The sequence below is a fragment of the Solanum stenotomum genome, chromosome 7, assembly GCF_019186545.1.
Source record: "Solanum stenotomum isolate F172 chromosome 7, ASM1918654v1, whole genome shotgun sequence".
Lineage (NCBI taxonomy): Eukaryota > Viridiplantae > Streptophyta > Magnoliopsida > Solanales > Solanaceae > Solanum > Solanum stenotomum.
The window spans coordinates 53,080,127-53,101,275 of record NC_064288.1 but is presented as its reverse complement, the minus strand read 5'-3'; the positions used below and the strand labels follow the sequence as shown (position 1 = coordinate 53,101,275).

The 21,149-nt window shown below is 34.5% G+C and overlaps 2 pseudogenes; one reads left to right on the top strand and one right to left on the bottom strand.

The window, feature by feature from the left end:
- Positions 1-1,319: 1,319 nt before the first annotated feature.
- On the bottom strand, positions 1,320-5,662 carry LOC125870035 (uncharacterized; annotated as a pseudogene).
- A 335-nt stretch (positions 5,663-5,997) lies between these two features.
- On the top strand, positions 5,998-10,498 carry LOC125870034 (uncharacterized; annotated as a pseudogene).
- Positions 10,499-21,149: the final 10,651 nt, after the last annotated feature.

Sequence of the window (21,149 nt, the reverse complement as noted above, 5' to 3'; positions counted from 1 at the left end):
CCCTTCTCTTCACTTAGACTATCAAGACTGCTGTTCATAGAGTCCTTTTCAGTGGTTAACTCTATGACAGAGTCAATCAAAACATTTGCTAGCTTTCTCAACCTTCTAACAGAGTAAGTATTCAAGTTTTGTTTAATATCAAGGAGAGTTACCTTATCTTCATCATCCTCATCGTCTGATTTCACCATGAGAGCAATTAACCCGTCAAATACGTTGGCATCATCTTGAACAACCAGCATGGAGACATCATCAGGACATTTTGATTCTCCTGATTCATTTGAAGAATCACCCCACACAGCAAGAGCTTTTTTCACTACATAGTCAGATGCAACTTTCCTTGCATTTTTGTCAAGTACTAGGTCCCTTCTCTTATCTTTTCCACCCCCAAGTCTTTGATGCTCTTTGTTTTCAGCTTTGAGCATCGGGCAATCTCTTATGAAATGCCCTGCCTTTCTGCACTTGTGACAAAGATCACTAGCAGTTGCAGCCTGAGGATGATTCCCTCCTTTTCTAAACCCTCCATGTTTTTTCACAATTTTTTGAAATCTCTTAGTGAGATAAGCCATGTCATCCTTTTCATTAGAGTCGTCTCCAGACTTGTGTTTCTTAGCTTCCTTCTTTGAGGTATCCTGATTTCTGTTCATTTCAGGAATTTTGAGATTTCCAATGAGAGCATCCATCGTTAGAACCTTTAAGTGATTTGATTCAATTATGGCATCTACTTTACTTGCCCATGACTTGGGAAGAATTTGAAGAATTTTCCTGACCTTCTTACTAGAGCTAATGGGTTCTCCCATGCTTCGCAACTCGTTGGTTATGGATGAAAACCTTGTATACATGTCATGAATGCTTTCACCCTCTTTCATTGTGAAGTTCTCGTATTGGGTGGTCAGCATATCTACCTTCGACTCCTTCACCTGCTCTGTCCCTTCGTGAGTTGTTCTTAGACTGTCCCAGATTTCCTTTGCCGATTCACAAGCAGAGATGCGGTTGTACTCTTCAACACCTATACTACACACTAACAACTTCTTAGCTCTGTAGCTTTTCTCGATCTTCTTTTTGTCCGCCTCGTTGTATTGTTGGCGAGTCTTTAAAACAACTTTTGTGATTTCACCATCTTTCACTTCCACGGTTGGAATGAAAGGTCTATCCAGCACTATGTCCCATAACTCGCTGTCCTCAGCCATAAGATAGTCGTGCATCCTTGTTTTCCACCAACTGTAAAACTGACCATTGAAACGAAGAGGTCGTGTTGAAAATTGTCCTTCTTCGAGGTTCAGTGGAGCAGCCATTCTTTTACAGAAATATTTCTCTTGGTGTTAACCAGCTAGAGAGTACCCGCTCTGATACCAATTGATAGAATGTGTGCGTCTACTACTCTCAGTCAACGGACCAGGTCCCTTGACTCAACAAAAACAATAAGAAGAGTAAATAATAACGAGAACATAACACAAGCAGTTTACGTGGAAACCTCCTTGCTCAAGGGAGTAAAACCACGACCTGTCACACAGGATTTTCAACTGTTTTCACTAATCTTCCTTAAGCAAAAGTGAAACCAGTTACAACCAAAGTGAGAAAAAGTTATTAATCTTACAACCAAGTAATAACTCTATTACTTGAAGAGCCTAATCAGATGTCACCCTGCCCACTAAGTTATCACCACTAGACAACTTAGAATTTGACTAAGCAACATGCAGGTTGCCCACTAAACCACCACACTTCGGATGACTTAGACTTAACTAAGCAACACACACGGTTGCCCACTAAATCAGTTAGACTCAACTGATTTAGACTTTTTCACAAAATAACTATTTGAATCCTTTATAGATGTAGGAACAGATTTACAATGAACGTGCATAGGATATAATCCTAAGACAACTAAGCTTGCAGCTTTATCTAGTTCGAGTTGATCTTGAGGATGAATCTTCGCTTTTGTATTAGTCATTGCAAGAGTTCTTGAGAGTTTTTGTTCAAGTTGCAAAAACTAAAGTTATGACTATTGGACATAATCTTTACGAAGAATAGTCACAACTTTCGAGGCCATGCTATTGGTTGAGGTTTCTGCCATTTCTGCCACAGTTGGAGACTGTGCACCAACTAATTGTACTTTTTCCAGCCTGGCAGTTGAGTGTACATCTGCACTAGAGATCAGGTCCCTTTACAAGGTCCCTGGGTTTGTCAAATCATCAAAACTACAAATAACAGGTCTTATCTACACTACGGGAAGAAGAGTTTGATCTATTTTTAAGTCATTTGACAGTCAAGTCAGACATTGTTATAGTTGAAGTACTGCTAAGAAGAATCCTCTTCTTCAACGAGGCAATAGAAATCAATCACGTAGAAAATAATGACTTACTAGCAACATTTGCTCCAGATCATTAGTACGAACACTAGATAATGCACGAAGAACATAATCGGAAGGTGAAAGCCCAAGCATGAGAATATTCGGTCTGAATTCTGAAACTTTTCCCTTTGACTTGTCCTCCTACATGTAAAAACAATATTCGCCATTCAAGAAATTATTATGCCGAAATGTATGATAATTGTTTCCTTTTTTATACAAACAATAATAAACTAGGCACGTATTACCCTCCACATCTAATTACCCAGTTCCAAAGAAGAAAGAAAGGAAACCTGATGTTCAGCAATTCGCTTCAGTTCTGCAACTGCCATGTCCAATGCTTCGATGATAGAATCTGTGGCAGTAAGAGTTTCTTGAGTCTTTTTCCCCGCTAATGCCACAGCTCCCTCCTCTGGAATTTCTTCCTTTGGTCCATACTTATTCTCAAATACATTGTCGATATCTGATTCAAACATCTCTTCCAATCTCTTTTCTTTCTCTTCTTGCAATTTCAAGTATCAACTTAATAAATTATTCGCTTGAACTGTCTAAATTGATGCAGTATTTCTAACACAAAATATAATACCTCAATAAAAAGAGGTTCCTGAGTACGATCCCAACGTCATATGGAACGATCATGTGATCCTGTTACAAGAAAATCCCCACGATTGCTAATCACAAGACACCAAACTTCAGCATGGTGACCTTCAAGGGTTAAAAGCAACTCAAACTTGTCAACATCCCAGTACTTCACTAGACGATCTTTTCCCACAGTAAAAAAGTAGTGGATGTTGTGCACAAACTTAACTCCCATAACACTGCCATAAAAATAGAATATCAGCATTTGTTAATTACAAAGTTTTACCTAGTTGTAAACTAGAATAGTTAATGATGTAATCAAAGCACCTGTCAGCATGCGCAAAAAGTGACTTATGACTATCCCCGAAAACTAGACCCCAAATTTTCACATATTTGTCCGCGGAGCCAGTTACAAGCAGATCCCCATCTGAAGAAATATCCATACAAAATATAGGAAGTTTATGATCGTAGAGCGAAAGAAAGAACTTGAGTGAATCCATATAGAAGACCTAAAAACATATGAACATCATAACTATTAGGTTCAAATATGATCAGACAGAAAAAAGAGCATTCACTCGACTACAAAAAATAATGATGCAACAGAAAAACAAACTGATTTAAAAGTTCTAACAGTGAAATGAAATCAATCTAGAATTCAAGTAAGACAGAAAATTTGGTAGCTGATTTGAGGATCTTGTCTCAGTCTCGAACCTTTTCGAGGCTGTTTAAATGGGTCTAAGCTTGTCAACAATATATTTTAGGCAGCAGGTTGATTTTTACTAAGGACCCTAAGATTTTTGAGTACTTGGAACTTAAGAGATTGCATGCCTTTGTTAATAAACCAACACCATAGGTCGTAAGAAGAAAACATATGATTTCATCTTGCAACGTCTCACTACAAGATCCATATCAGAGGACAGTAACACTAAAATATCGAGAAATTATTAAGTATAACACTGAAAAGTTCAATTTCAAAAGGCTTAAAAACTGATAGGACAAGCAGCATTTGTTTCTCAAAATATAAATACCATATAATTTTTCCATCCACCATCTTCTTTTTCTTTTTAGAAGGCAACAACTTCTGTAAAATGAACTCCAAAACAAAGAGCCAAGAGATGAGAATTTCTAAATTTAAAGATGTACTTCAGAAATCAAAACATAGACAATTCAAATAAGTTAGACTGTTACCTTTACTGTGTTATCCGACAAAGCAACATCAACATATTTACCATCAGGGCTCGCAGCTACGACTAGAACATCATCATTCATTTTTAAGTTCCTTATAGGAGATGCCGTTAAATGCTTATACTCATGTATGTCGATAAATAGAGCCCGTCATTATTCACCAGCAGGAATAGAGATTCTTTTATCCAAGCAGAAACTAGTGCATGTCAAAAAACAAGAATGTGTTTGCAAAATTTAAGAAAGATGGAGGTGTAGAGTAATTTAGATAGAGAAAGTAAGATTACGCACTTTACCAGCCTTTTTCACCAGTTGAAATTCCTGGAATTTAATGTCGTGATCTATACTGCCAGTGAGAAAACCTGTCCCATCTGGAGTTAAAGCAATTGACTGAACAGCACCACCATGGGCTTCCACTACTTCCACACAAGTACCACTTCTAATGTCGATAATTTCTAAAGTACCGCCCTTTGTACCAACGACAGCATACTTGTTGCCCGGAACAAATAGTCCACAGAGACCATATCCTGAATCAATTGTGCGGAGGCAAGAACCAGTTGTAGGGTTCCATATTTTAATTGCATTGTGACTAGTAGACATCAAAAGAGTGTTATCTGAGCTGAGAGTAACACTTCTGACATCAGCGCGATGCCCTTGAAGCTCAATAGCACTCAATTTAGTAGTTGAACTGCTTTCTATAGCATGAAATTCCAATACATTATTGTTCAAAGACAAAGCTAAGGTAGCCAGTGAATTCTTCGTAGTAACTGGGGAGAAAGAAATTGAGGAGATCTTCTTTCCAGCCCGTAGGATCTGATGAAGCTTGAAGATATCCGGGACTGTAACAGCAAGATTGCTGCCTCCTTCAGCTCCAATATCTGTCTATCCATTCTCCGTTGCCTCATGGCCTTCTTTGGCAGCTTGCTTCTCCTTTCTACTAATTCTTCTTTTTGCTTTGCGTTTAGATTCAGACTCATCCAGCACACGGAATATTTCCACCGTTTTCCCTGCAACTTGACAAGCCAGCAGGTTTCCCGACTTGTTAAACCTCACTGTTGCAACTCTATCCTTGCTTTGCCGCTGAAGTACACCAAATGACTTAAGTACGTCCCATTTGTTTTCAGGAGGCAAGTCCTTATTTACTTTGTTAGCAATCAATTGTCCATCAGCTAAATCATGCTTTATAGTGTAAAAACGAAGTTCAGGATCAGCAGAACCGGTGACTAAATATCTTTCCTCAGGGTCAATATCTATGGACCATATTTCGGTATGATGGCCACTTATAATATGCATGCAATGTTGAGTATCAAGATCCCATACCCTCAAAAACTTGTCCTTAGATGCCGTCACCAGTTTTTTGCCAGAACCTAAGAAAACAACATCAGTAACCTGCAACATAGATGACAATGGAACAAAATTAGAAATTCAAAAGTAAAACATGATGAAGTGAGAAACGAAAGTACATTATGGCTAGTTTGAAGATAGTATGAACCTGATCACAATGTCCCCGAAGACGAAACAGGCCAGTCTCACCCACCACATCCTATAAAATAACGTCATTATCTTTGCTTCCTGATGCTAGTGATGATCCAAGCTTATTGTATCGAAGGGCCGCCACAGCCCCTTTATGTCCATTCAGTGTGGTTTCACATATTCCTTTCTCGGAATTCCAGATTACACCTGAAAAGCTTATTCATCCTCTTTTTTCAGATTTCCGTTTATAATTTTAACAAGTATTTGATTAGGATATTCATTGAGATTTTCTGTTTAAGTTTCACCTTGCTTGTCTAGTAAAGGCTTTTATGGTGTTCAAGATTTCAACACGCAATCATTATGCAGTCTGGTGACTCTTTGTTATAGCATATAGAAGTGAAGCAAACTGCATTTCTTATTAGATGTTAGATATTGATGATGAAAAAAGGGAAGTTGTGGTGGGAATGCTAAAGTAACTGCTTCTAATCTCTGGTTTCTCCTCTTTTTGTTTGAACTAATTAGCCTAGTGTTTTGTAATTGTCTATAGTTGTTCTCTGGTGGTGATGATGGTTCAGTAAGGGTCTGGGATCTGACACAAAAGACAAAAAAGAAATGTCTGGCAAAACTAGAGAAACATCAATCAACCGTCACTTCCATGGCAATATCCGACGATGGATGGACTTTGATCAGTGCAGGGTGAGACAAGGGATGTTCTTCATCGACTTATCTGTTTCTCTCACTTTATATTTGGCTGTGGGGGTAGGTTGAGGATATAATTGCTACTTAGGTCATAAATATTAAAGAATATCTTGTTGTCAAGCAACTAATTGAATGTTTCTGTTAAAAGTCATCAGGTTGGAAGCTTTCTTTTTTTCTTTTCTAGTTCGGAACACGTTTAACGCCATTTGTGGCACTTGCTGATACTTATACTGATACAAAAATGACAGGTTGTAAATCTGTGTAACTTGCATGACTACCGCTGCCTGACCACCATACCAACACTTGAGTCAGTTGAAACCGTGTGTATAATTGGTTCAGAGTCTCCTTTTTCTGCATGTCTAGCTTCATCAAAACATCCACAGGCAAAGAAGAGAAGTGATGTACCATCAGTTAATTTCATCACTGTTGGTGAGCGTGGATTAGTGCGGATATGGAGTTCTGATAGGTACTTGAGAATCACTTCAATGTTCTTAAGATGATTGAACGTTCAACGTAATCAAAATAGTTGGCAATATGTATTATAGTGTGATGAGAAACTCAGAACTTCTCAAGCATTCTCTGTTCAATATTTTTTTTTGCTTCAATCCCTCCTAAAATGCGGTGGCTTACTAAATCACTTGATATGCTTGTGTAACAGGGCACTGTGCCTCTTTGAACATATAACCTCCGATATCACCGTAAGCTCTGACAATGAAGATTCAAAGAGGGACTTTATTTCTGCTTTGATTTTGCCTGCAAATCAAGAGTTGCTCTGTGTTACAGCAGACCATCAGTTTTTTCTATACTATCCGGAGGAATGTGAAGGTAGTATGAATCTATTTCTTAGGAAGAGGTTTGCCGGATACAATGAAGAGATTGCAGATATGAAATTTTTGGGTGACGATGAACAGTTCCTTGCAGCCGCAACAAATGTAGAGCAGGTAAGTTCCTTGATGCTTGCTGAGTTTAAACAAATGTAGAGCAGATATGATCATAGTACTCTTTTCGGTTTCATTTATTGACATAGATTTAGAAATTGCCTTCTTTGGTGTAATTCTGGTGCATGTATCTAAGTAATAGTTGAAATTTAGTTTCGATAAATCATTCATGTCATCACACTCTTTTCTGAGGTTCTAAGATGTTGCATATATATACTGCAGGTGCGAGTGTATGATCTTAAATTAAAGTCGTGCTCTTATGTATTGTCTGGGCACACTGATACTATTTTGTGTCTTGATACCTGTGTATCAAATTCTGGAAGAACACTTACAAGTAACGGGAAGCAAGGACAACAATGTAAGTTTGTGATTTCTGCTCTTTAGACAAATATGCAGCATTTGATGTATGCCGATTCCATTTCTCCTATTTGCTGGTTTACCAAGATTTTACTTCACTATTCAAGATTAACATCATTTATTTTTCTGCTATTCTTAATTCTGGTGTTTCCATAGGTTAGGTTATGGGATTGCGAGAACAAGGCTTGTGTTGGCGTAGGCATAGGTCACATGGGAGCTGTTGGTGCTGTTGCTTTTTCCAAGAAAGAACGGAACTTCTTCGTTAGTGGTAGTAGGTAAGTGATTATCCCTGAACTCTGCAGTGGTCATATCCTTCTTCTGCATATGCATGTATAAACATGCGCTCCTCTTTTCTTAATCTAGTTATGCCACTATGATGATTCTGCTTGTTTGATATTTGTATTTATGTACCGCGAATGAAGATTTAGTGCTGAATCGAGTTTGCCCTTGGTTCTGCTGACTTGAGTTGATATTTCTTTTAATGGTTGAGTGCAAATAAGATTCTGAGGAATAAAACCCTACATCATATTTCAACCAAAAACAAGAGATCAAAGATCTCTCTTCTATTGAGCTCTAAGGTTCAGTCTCCCTTTAACGAGCTGAATTCTATTCAGAATAGGTCGATCTAAGAGCTCAAACAAATGCAAAGGAAATTCAACGTCAATAGGTTTAGATTTTCCTGTTCATCATTCTATGACTCGATTCTTCTCTTGAAATCTTAACGCAAACTAATCTAAATGTTTCTTTATCACATTTTCTAGAAGTTATATCTTTTATCTTTCTGCATTTTTCCTGTGACCGTACTCTAAAGGTATGGAATGTGGACGCTGTCTCTGGAAACAATGAAGAAATTATAACTCTGAAAGCAAAAGCAGTTGTAGCAGCACATGACAAGGATATTAACTCTTTGGCAGTAGCACCAAATGACAGTCTTGTTTGCAGTGATTCCCAGGTTGACATCTTATTAAATCTCGGCATAAAAAGCTGCCAAAGGAGACGAATTTGCTTCTTGTATATTTTCTGATCTCGTTATATTTTACTAGGATCGCACTGCCTGCATATGGACCTTTCCAGACCTAGTGTCAGTGGTTACACTGAAAGGGCATAAAAGGGGATATGGTCTGTGGAGTTTTCTCCAGTTGATCATTGCGTGCTAACAGCTTCTGGAGATCAGATGATAAAGATATGGGCCATATCTGATGGATCATGTGTAAGAACATTTCAAGGGCATAGATCAAGTGTGTTAAGAGCATCGTTTCTTACCCGTGGAACCCAGCTTGTTTCTTGTGGTAACAATGACATCCCGAAGCCATTATAGTGTTGATTTCTCTGTTTCTCACTACCTACTTTTGCTAAAAGATATGAACGTCTCTCCAGATTCTGATGGTTTCATGAAGTTGTGGACAGTTAGGAACGAAGAGTGTATCGCAACATATGACCAACATGAGGATAAGGTGATCAAGTATTTATGTTATATCCTATTCTCTTATCATAGAGCATTTTCTTAATCAATATGCTGTTTTTCTCCTATAACTGGCAATCCAGATATGGGCCCTGGCTATTGGTAAGAAAACATAAATGCTTGCAACTGGCGGTGGTGATGCAGTTATCAATCTGTGGCACGACTCAACTGCTTCAGATAAAGAGGAAGCTTTTCGTAAAGATGTAAGTGTTAAGGTCTACGTACACTCTACCTTCCCCGGGTATGTTGTTGTTAATATTATGTTGCTCGTGCAGGAGGAAGGTGTTCTACGGGGTCAAGAGTTAAAAAATGCTTTAATAGATGCTGACTACACAAGAGCCATCCAGATAGCATTTGAGCTTCGAAGACCTCATGGCCTTCTAGATATATTTACTGAACTCCACAGGTAGTCCGTCCTGACTTGTCCATTTTTTCAAGTGATGGTTCTAAATTTATGTAAATGCGATTGTACATATCACTTCTTTCGTCTTGACAGGAAGAGAGATGCAGGAGATCAGATAGTAAAAGCAGTTAACGCGCTTTCTAAAGAAGAGTTGCCTTTGCTTTTGGAATATATCAGGGAATGGAACACAAAGACAAAGTTTTGCCATACTGCAAACTTTGTTCTTTCCTGCATTTTGATTACTAAGATGATTGAGGTACTGTTGGCCTTTAAAAATGCTTAAGTAGATTCATTGAATTACATAGTCCAGAAGATTAAGAGTGTACGTAGACCTTATCCCTACCTTAGAGGTAGAGAGACTGTTTCCAATCAAGAAAAGGTTGTTTCATATAATTATCTTGGCATATTGATCGGTCTTCATGATTTAGTTGATTGGCTACTTGTTCTCTAGTCATTTTGCTAAAGTCACGGGTTCAAGCCTTGGAAACAGTCTCTGGTAGAAATGCAACAATAGGCCCTTGTGGTCGGGCCCTTCCTAGGACCTGCATAGCAAAAGCTTTAGTGCACCAGGCTGCCCTTAGAACGTATATAAATGATTTCCTCACCCTTTTTTTCATGACATTTCATCTTCTTTTATAGATAAAGGGCAATGAAGAAGTGCTTGAAGGCCTTATTGCTTATACTCAGAGACATTTCAACAGATTAGGAAGATTAGAAATAGAAAATCATATGCTGGGATATACTTCATATAGAATGTCAGTCATTGAACCAGAAGGGAAAATTGAGAACAAGGATGTCACACTTTGTACTGGTGCAGATAATGGGCAAGACATTCAAGAGAAAAAATCATCAGAAAAGTGAAAATCGGATATATCAAGAGATGTCGCGGGTAAGAAAGTGGAGGTAGTAGACTAGACGTGGTCGTACAAGTAATTTAGAAATCAGATATAGGGACACTTGTAATTTACTACTCCTTCTGGACTACTTTACTTGTCACATTTTTTTTGTAGTTTTACACGTCCTTTGTAAGAAATTATGTGTTTTGACTATCATTGCTTTATTTATCATCGTTAATTGTTTTTCCGCCAATTGAAATTGTAAGACAAAGCAATATGCACAATTAATTAGACGACAAGGGTATATAATGCACCATTTTTTTAACGAGGGGTTATTAGCTCTAAATCGCAAAATTGAGAGGAATATTTACCCCCTTTCCCTAATAATTTATATAAATATTATTATTAGATTGTACAAAGAGACAATGATAAAGAAATAAATTGAAAGGAAAATGGGAGAAGAAAATTAGCAGAATATTGACAGCTACAACAGTTTTGAACCAAACTATTAACCGATAACATTTTTATTTAATTTGAAGATATTTTTCACTCTTTTCCGTAAAGGAAATTGAAAGAAAGAGGAAAGGAGTCCAAGGAATAGAATGTACAACAACTCTTATTACACCTATATTTATGGGGTAGAGAGATTGTTTAAGTAGATGCTCAACTTAAAATAAGTATAACCAAAATAAAATTAAAAAGGAAATAACGAAAATAAACAATAAGATGAACAAAGCAAATAAAGCAACGAACAAAGCTTAGGTGACAAAAGCAAATTGATAATATCATGAAACTCATTAAACAAGTGAACCAAATAATTTCCTTTTCTAAGAGCAAAAAGAAAAGTAATGCAAGTAAAACAAAAGGCATGTCTATTATTTACAAAGGAAAAAGAGTTAGGCCACAAGAATTCTAAATTTGGTTGGTAAAATAGCAGGAAAAAAAAAGTTGCAAATTGTCCACGTATACACATTCACACAAATTGGCAAAGCTAAGGTTTGTCGTAAAATTATATTGTATATTTAAGAGTTAAAATAACTTTTTACATATATGTAGAGTAGATATTAAACATATTAGCACATTGGGCTGGACTTGGAATTACTTGGGCCAACCATTGGATAAGCTAAGATGTGTTTTCTAACCCAATGTTTATAGTGCAGTGAAGGGACGTTGCTTAAGAGGTTATTTATTCATGTATTAAATTTAAATTTTACATAATTTGTATTATATTTTATAGGAAAAACTATTTTATTAGACATACATTCATATCATATATACTAATTCTACCTATACTTTCAAATAATTACATATCTTACCACTAATTAAGAGTTTTCTACCATATATATATTGTTATAGTATTATTGACTAATGAGTAATTTCTGAACAAGAAACATTAATGATACCACAACACTATACATATACTCTTATAGTACCATTGCCGAACAAGAAACCTTAATGATACCAATACAATATATATATATATATATATTGATTTAGTATTGAGTATTGAAACTATCCATTATCTTAACCTTAATATAAGGGGTAGTTCAAGTGTGAGGGTCCTAAATTCTGGGACCTCAGAATAAATTAATTATTAATTTTATGATTTCATGTTCTCTTCAACTATATTAAATATGGAAAAAAAATTGTATACAAAAATAACTATCTACTTTATAATATAAATATTTTAGAACTTTAAACTAAACTACTCAAAATATTTGTAGCAATAAATAATATTTTTACAATAACATCTAAGATAATATATTGAAAACACATGATTAATATCGATCACAGAAAGAAAGTTTATCATAAACTCTCAGCTCAAGAAACTATATATTTTTTTAAAATGACACTCCTTGTCACAAAGGAAAGGAGTGTGCAAGCCAACTTTAGTGAGATTATTTTGAATACATTTTTTAAAAAAAAAAGTTATAACATTCCTATTAATATAAAAAAAATTTAGTTACCTCAATAAAAAGTGTTTTTTATTACGATCTCAATCCAAGAACTTGGGATCGTAGTGAAGAACCCTTTTTATTGAGGTAAATCAATATAATGTCTGAAATACTGCATCAGTTTTAGACAATTAAAGTGAATAATTGTAAGTTGCCTACTTGGAATTGGAAGAAGAGAAAGAGAAGGGATTGGAAGAGATGTTTGAATTAGATATCGACAATGTATTTGAGAATAAGTATGGAACAAAGAAGAAATTTCAGAGGAGGGAGCTGTGGCATTAGTCATTACAGATTCTATCATTGAAGCACTGGACATAGCAAATGCAGAACTGAAGGAAATTGTTGAACATGAGGTTATATTCCTACTTGATACAAAATTCATAATTTTATTTAGAATTAAAAAAAAAAAACTTACAATAGCCTTAGGGATAATCAGGCTTGACTGATGACTTACACCACGTTAAGATGACACTCAACCAGTGAGTGAAATCCCTTCCTAGCCCCATTGAGAAATAAAACTGACTAATACATTTGGTATCTCTTTGAATTGTCAATTTTGATTTTGTCTTTATATAAATAATCCTTGCGGGGGATTCTATTTTTGACATGAATTCACGTCTGACTAGCACAATAAGTCAAAGACGATGTCTAACCTTGCTACAATGAATCATTTCTCGGTATGTCTTTTGTGATTTTGATTTTGTTAACTACTTTTCTAAGTTCATGAGTATGTGATTAGACTATCTTTGTTTTTGACAACAATTGATGTCTTCTAAGTCGGATGCTGTATTTCGAGATAAAAACACTAAATTATTAGAGATAGGAGAAATGTATTGAAGCAATGGATGGAGGACATGTTTGGTACTGACTTATTGTTACCATAGCTAAACAAAAGAAGGTGGATCATTTTTTCTTGAGCCAAGGGTCTATGGTGATGTCTGTGTATATTTTACGCTTCCAAGATCCTACTTTATTTTAGATTGGAAGTATTAATAAGGAAAAATATTTTATCTTAAAATGATTATGAAACTACAAATACAAGTGAAAAAGTGTAGCTGAGGTAATAATAAGTCATGACCAAACATGTCCTCTATCCAATTTCTTCTGTTTCTTCTTTCTCTTCTTTTCTTGTTTTGTGTCTTCCCTTGCTTCAATACATTTCGCATTGTGTGAGTGCATCTCTAATAATTTAGTCTTTTCATCTCGAAAAATTGTATCCGACTTTGAAGCTTTTAATTGCTAGTGAAAACAGAAATAGTCTAATCACACATCCTTATGAACTTGGAGTAACGTTGATATGATACAATTTAGCAAGGTTGACACCGATGATATCTTTGAGTACATATATGCACCATTTTTTAACAAGGGGTTATCTTCTCTAAATCGCAAAGTGAGAGGAATATTTGCCCCTTTCCCCTAATAATTTATATAAATTATTATTATTATTATTATTATTATTATTATTATTATTATTATTATTATAAGATTGTACAAAGAGACAATGATAAAGAAATACATTGAAAGGAAAATGGGAGAAAACTACCAGAATATTGAGGGCAAGAACAATTTTAAATCAAACTATTAATAACAGATGACAATTTTATTTAATTTGAAGATATTTTAAACTTTTGTTTGTAAAAGAAATTGAAAGAAAGAGGAAAGGAGGCCAAGCGGGAAGGAATAAAATGTACACCAGATCTTATTGTACCTAATTTTATGGGGTAGAGAGATTGTTTAAATAGATGCTCAACTCAAAATAAGTATAACCAAAATAGGATTAAAAAGAAAATAACGATAATAAAATAGTAAGATGAACAAGCAAATAAAGCGACAGATAAAATTTATGCAAAAGCAAATTAATAATATCATGAAACTCATTAAACATGTGAACCAAATAATTTTCTATCCTCGAGAGCAAAAAGAAAAGTAATGCAAGAAAAAAAAGTGTCTATTATTAGAATTCTAAATTTGGTTGGCAAATTAGCAACAAAAAAAAAAACTTGCAAATTGTACACGTATACACTCACACAAATTGGCGAAGCTAAGATTCGTCGAAAAATTATATAGTATATTTAACGAACAAAATATTTTTTTACGAGTAGATATTAAACATAATAGCCCATTGGGCTGGACTTGGAGTTACTTGGGCCAACCATACGACAAGTTAGCCCAATGTTTATAGTGTAGTGAGGGGACGTTTAATTATTAGTTAGGAGGTGATTTATTCATGTATTAAATTTCTGCATAATTTGTATTATATTTGATACTATAGCATTTTCTTAATGTATAGAATTCAACCCATCAAATATATAGTGTCTGGTTAGAAATTTAGAATTTCATATAACTAATGCAAATGTAAATTATGAGAGAATCTATGTATTACCTCATTCCTCGAAATAAAGAAGTTTAAAAGGCAAAAATGATAAGCATTCGGGCCTCTAAAGCAAAGATTAAAATGTCCTATTGGATAAGAAGACCTAAAATACCAGTCAAGTTTATGCAAAATAAACTATGAAATAACTAATACATAAATAATTAAACTATGAATAACTCTAACTAGCAACCATACAGCCCTTTATTGCATTATACAATTCATAAATAAAATTTAGAATAACGTCATAAAATTTCATTTTGTGAAATTTAAAATTATAAAACAATAACTATTTTTAAATAGATATACCTAAAATATTGTCAGTAAGCGTGCTATACTCCTTTCTTTTCATTTACAATCTTAAGTTACTATACAAAATATCATCAAAGTACGTGATGTAGTAAATATGATTGATCCTTTCTTAATCTTTGATATATATAGAGCGCCACTCTTTCCGTAATGAAATCCTGCATAACACGAATTCAATATAATCGAGTTTTAATACTGGACATCTTTTTTTTTTAAGTTACTATATAAAATTTCACTAAATGGCAGACATATCACATGGATCAATCAGACAGAGAAAAACCTAAACTGAACTTTTTTGCTTTTAGATGTGACGTGAACCCTGCATTGAGGGCCACAAGTATATAGATCACATAAAATATATACTTTCAAAATAAACAGCAGTTTTTAATTATATGGTATTAAATTAAGATATATAGAATATATCAAACTATTATTTAATTTTATGGTTTTTCATATATCATATGAAAAAAAGATGAAATATTTTAGTTGAAACAGACTAAAAAGAATATAATAAATAAATAAAAATATAGAATATATCAAGTTATTATTTAATTTTATGGTTTTTCATATATCATATGAAAAAAAGATGAAATATTTTAGTTGAAACAGACTAAAAAGAATAAAATAAATAAATAAAAATAACGTTGAGTATTGTTTTCTCCTATATTACATTCTTATATTAATCATTAATACAGTTGAAGACAACTGTAAAGATTATTTTCCCTAACATGTAGACAAAAAATAAATATAAATAAACGTTTAATAAGTGGCTCAATTTTGTTTCAACTATTTCATGAGTTTTCAATATCATTGTTTTTAGTGTAGAGATATATGTTCCACTTATTCTTTTCCAATGATGAATGATGATGTTCTCTAACCACTCAAACTCAACATGATAAGACTTGATTAATAGTAGCGGATTTAGAATTTCACGTTTATAAATTTTGAATTTTATTAAATGTATATATTTTGTGAATTTTTTTAGTAAATATATGTAGAGTTAGCCTGTTTGAATGAACTTATTATAAGTAGTGTTTAAGCATAAATTATGAAAATCTCAACTTATAATTTTTGCTTTTTTTTTGTTATTATTACTTTGTGTTAGTTAAAACTTACAAGATTACAATTGAAAACAATTATGAAGAAAATAAATCTCTTCAGACTGAGGCGCGGATATCTCGCTCTCTTTAAGGAGATTCAAGTCTACTGCAGCAAATGTTTTCACCGGTCCAGCAGTAGTCCTTCTTAACTTGTCCCCTCCAGAATACAACAGCCTTAACACAAAGTATAACTCAATAACTCTGGACAAGAGTTGAGTCCAAAGCTCCACAAAAAGAAACACCTCCCTTCAACTAATAAGAACTCTCTTTTTGACAACCCTTATGCACTCTATATTTTTTGTTGTATTGTGTCTAACAAACCAAATAAAGATCACCACTATTTATAGTACAAGAAGTCTTCCTAGAAATGAATAGGAAGATAATGGAGGAGTAATGAAAAGAATTAGTGGTCATAGTAGACCACCTTCTACCACTAACGGCAACCTCAAGTTGAACGTTTTGTAACCACCAAATAATGAGCAATAAAACACATGCACAATGAGTAACCAAAGTGAGTAATTAGGCATAAGAAAAGTCCACTAATGGACAACAAAAGAAATGCCATAATTTCCAACGTTCTCTGCACATTCACTAAGGCTGAAATGCAATTAAGCCTAGGACACAATTATAAGACTATTTTAATAATAAATAAATATTAAAATGCTCAAATAGACCAACAATCCCCCACTCATTTTAGTATTAATCAAGAGAGTCTATCAGCCGAAGGAAGACTACTATGCATAATGAAGGTGTGCTCTGCATTGAACCTCCACTTAGTGAAATAGTAACTTTTACTCCAGAGTCGTAGTAGTCTTAGACCTGAACTATGACTGCTTAAGGGAAATAAAATATCACTGCTCACACATAATAATCAAGGTGTTGACATGAGCTTTAAAGCCAACACGTTATGGCCATGTGCTATCCCAGTTTCATGAGTGCTTTTGAGAATAAGCCCAATTCTCATAGGAAGTGACCTACTTCCACACATCACATAGGTGAAATCTGTCGAGAGTGCTCTTGTAAGCTTAACACTCCACCCATACGGGCTACAGATATTCATTAAGAGTTTTATCAACTCAACCTTCACAAACTACAGGAAACAATGCACTCACATCATAGGAAGGGAAATAAAAAGATAATGTATTTTTCACAACAAGTCATCATATGATTAGTTTTTCCCTTTGAACCTGGTTATAGGATCTCTAGTCCCCAGGTTGGGTTTCCTTATATATGACTCACGGATTTGTAGGCTTCAATCTCATCCCCCTCGATGTCCTCCGGACCTTTTCTCTTTTTAAGGCCTTAGTAAAAGGATCTGCAAGATTATCACAAGATTTGACATAATCAACATTAATGGTACCATTTGCCAAATATGATCTTACATTACTGTATTTCCTCCTTATAGGTCTAGATTTACCGTTATAATAACAATTTTGAACTCTACCAATCGCAGCGGTGCTATCACAATGAATTAAAATAGGAGGAATTGGTTTTTCAAAATAAGGTATTTGAAATAATAAATCTCTTAACCAATTCAATTCCTCACTAGCTTAAGCTAAAACAATTAGTTCAGCCTCCATGGTAGAGTTAGCAATTATAGTTTGCTTTTTTGATCTCCAACAAATAGCACCACCACCTAAAGTAAATACATAACCAGTGGTAGAACATGAATCACCTGATAAAGTGTTCCAATCTGCATCACAAAAGCCTTCAAGTACAGCAGGATATTTTTTATAGAACAAACCACAATTTTTCGTTCCAATTAAATGTCTCATAACTCTTGTTACAGCATGCCAATGTTCATTACCTGGCTTGCTTGTAAACCTGCCAAGTACTCCTACTGCATATGCAATATCAGGCCTAGTGCAATCAGTCACATACCTCAAACTTCCGATTATGCTAGCATATTCCTTTTGATTTATTACATCATTTTCACTTTCAACAGGAAATAAGTGAACACTTGAATCAAAAGGAGTTGCAACATGCTTGCAATCAAGAAAGTTATATTTTTTCAAAATTTTCTCAACATAATGTGACTGGTCAAGGAAAATTCCATCACATGTTCTTGTTATTTTTATTCCAAGAATAAAATTTGCCTCACCAAGATCTTTCATATCAAAATGGCTTCTAAGAATATTCTTAGCTTCATCAATAACATTCATGTGCCAAAGATCAATAAATCATCAACATATAGGCAAATAATCACATGTGAATTATTCCAAGATTTATGATATATGCACTTATCGCACTCATTTGTTTTAAAACCATTTTCAATCATGCAGGAATCAAATTTTTCATGTCATTGCTTAGGTGTCTGTTTCAAGCCATATAGGTATTTAGTAAGTTTACATACTTTGCTTTCTTGGTCTGCTTCAACAAAAGACTCGGGTTGATCCATATAAATTTCCTCATTTAGATCTCCATTTAAAAAAGAAGTTTTTACATCCATTTGATGAATTTGCAAATCGAAAATTGCAACCATAGCAATTAGAAGTCTTATGGATGTAATTCTTGTTACCGGTGAAAAAGTATCAAAAAATTCTAGGCCTTCTAGTTGTTTAAAACCTTTTGCAACTAGTCTAGCCTTGTATTTATCAATAGATCCATCCGGTTTCAACTTTTTTCTTAAGACCCATTTGCAACCAATAGTTTTACAACCCGGTGGTAAATCAACTAACTTCCAAGTTTTATTAGAAATTGGAGATTCTATTTCATCATTTACTGCATCTTTTCAAAATATAGAATCATGTGAAGATAATGCTTCTTTCAAAGTAAGAGGGTCATCTCCAACACATAAAAATCAGGATCACAATCTTTTCCTACTCTAGCTCTATTACTTCTTCTTAACTCAAAATCATCAACTTCTTTATTTTTCAAAGTAGAAGTAGAAGAACTAGGTAGTGACAAAATATTTTGTTCAATCCTTTGACCCCCACTATTTTTAGAATCAAAAGGAAATTTATTCTCATTAAAAATAGCATCACCCGATTCTATCACAATATTATCTTCAAGATTAAAAAATCTATAGGCTGTACTATTTGAAGCATAACCAAGAAAAGCAAAAGTAGTAACTTTCTTACCCAACTTTATAATCTTGGGATCCATTAGCCTCACAAAGGCTAGACAACCCCAAACTCTTAGATATCCCAAACTTGGCTTGTAACCTTTCCACAATTCAAAAGGCGTCAATTTAGACTTTTTATGAGGCACACGATTCAACACATAACAAGCAGTTAAAATAGCTTCACCCCAAAAATTTAAAGGTGCATGTGACTCAATAAGCATGGCGTTAGTCAATTCAACCAAAGTTCTATTTTTCCTTTTCGCTACCCCATTAGATGAAGGAGAGTAAGGAGGAGTAGTTTCATGAATTATTCCCAATGATCTAACAAAAGAATTAAACTCATTTGACTCATATTCACGGCCTCTATCACTTCTAATTCTTTTTATTTTTCTTCCAAACTGATTTTCAACCTCATGGAGATAAGTTTTGAAATTTTCAAAAGCATCACTTTTATTTTTCATCAAGTAAACATATGTAAACTTAGAAAAATCATCAATGAAAGTGATAAAATATCTATTACCTCCACGAGTTAAAATTCCACCAAGTTCACAAATATCAGTATGAACTAATTCTAACAAATCAGTTTTTCTTTCAACTTGAAAATGAGGACTTTTAGTGATTTTGGCTTTACTACAAGCCTCACACTGTTCAAAATTCTTTTTAACCATTGGGATTGATCCTAAACTACTCATGATTCCAAACATAACGATCATTAATATGACACAAACGAGCATGCCAAAAATTGGTAGAAGAAAGCATATAAACAGAAGTAGAAACTTTATTCATTTCAACATTCAGTTTAAACATCTCATCACAAGCATACCCCTTCCCCACAAAAATACCCTTTTTCAATATTACATATTGATCAGATTCAATAATCTGTTTAAAGCCTGCTTTATTAAGAAGAAAACTAGACATCAAATGTTTCCTCATAGAAGGAGTATAAAGTACATCATTCAAAGTTAATACCCTTTCAGAAGTAAAACACAATTCGACATCTCCCTTTCCAAGCACTTGAGTAGTGTGAGCATCACCAAGCATGATGGTTTTGGGCTCCTCAAAATGAGTATATTTCTTAAACCAGTCTTTGTCATAACAGACATGATGGTTTGCACCAGAATCTGCCCACCATCCATCAACATTCTCAATCATGTTTATGTCGGTAATCACCGCCACAAAAGGTTGTTCGATAACGTTTGCCTGAGGGTTAGGACCACGTTTCCGGAATCTGCAAAATCGAGTAGTATGCCCACTCTTGCCACAAACAAAGCATGGTCCTTTGTCTTGAACTTGTTGATTTTGTACTTGGTTATTTTCACCATTATTTTTCTTGGGAGGTCTACCATTATTTTTCTTGAATTTTTTCTTCTTAGGCTTCAAAGATGTATTTTTGTGAGATTCATGAGTAGCATTATTTGAAGTAATTAAATTTACCTTCGTTGTGATGTTGTTCTCTTCTGTTTGTAAAATTGCATCTTGGCCTCTTGCCTCTTCTTCCATGCGGATTTTCATTATCAAGGTTTCAAGAGAGGTTTCCTTTTGTTTGTGGCGCATAGTTTTTTGAAATTCCTTCCAAGAAGGTGGAAGTTTATCTACTATGCCACAAACCATAAGGTTATCTCCAATTTTTACCTCCTCGGACCTTAGCTCTCCAACAATCATTATAAAGTCTTGAGCTTGGTCTACCACTGATTTGTTGTCCACCATTTGGAAACGAAAAAATCTACTAGCCGCATATTTTTTCGCTCCAGCCTCTTCGGTATCATACTTACTCTCCAACGCTTTCCAAATTTTCTTTGCACTAGAGTAAGCTCTATCATAATAATCATAAAAATTATCAGATAGACAATTAAGAATATAATACCGACACTTATAGGAATCACCATCGTACTTTTCCACTTTCTCTAGATGAGAAATAGTTTCATCATCATTCATAGAGGTGATGTCTACTTTATTAGGATTCTTATCAGTTTACACATAAGAAACATTGAGAAGACTCAAGTAGAAAAGTACTTTACCCTTCCATCTCTTAAAATGGTTACCATTGAACCGAAATGGCTTGTTAAGGTCTCCCATCTTG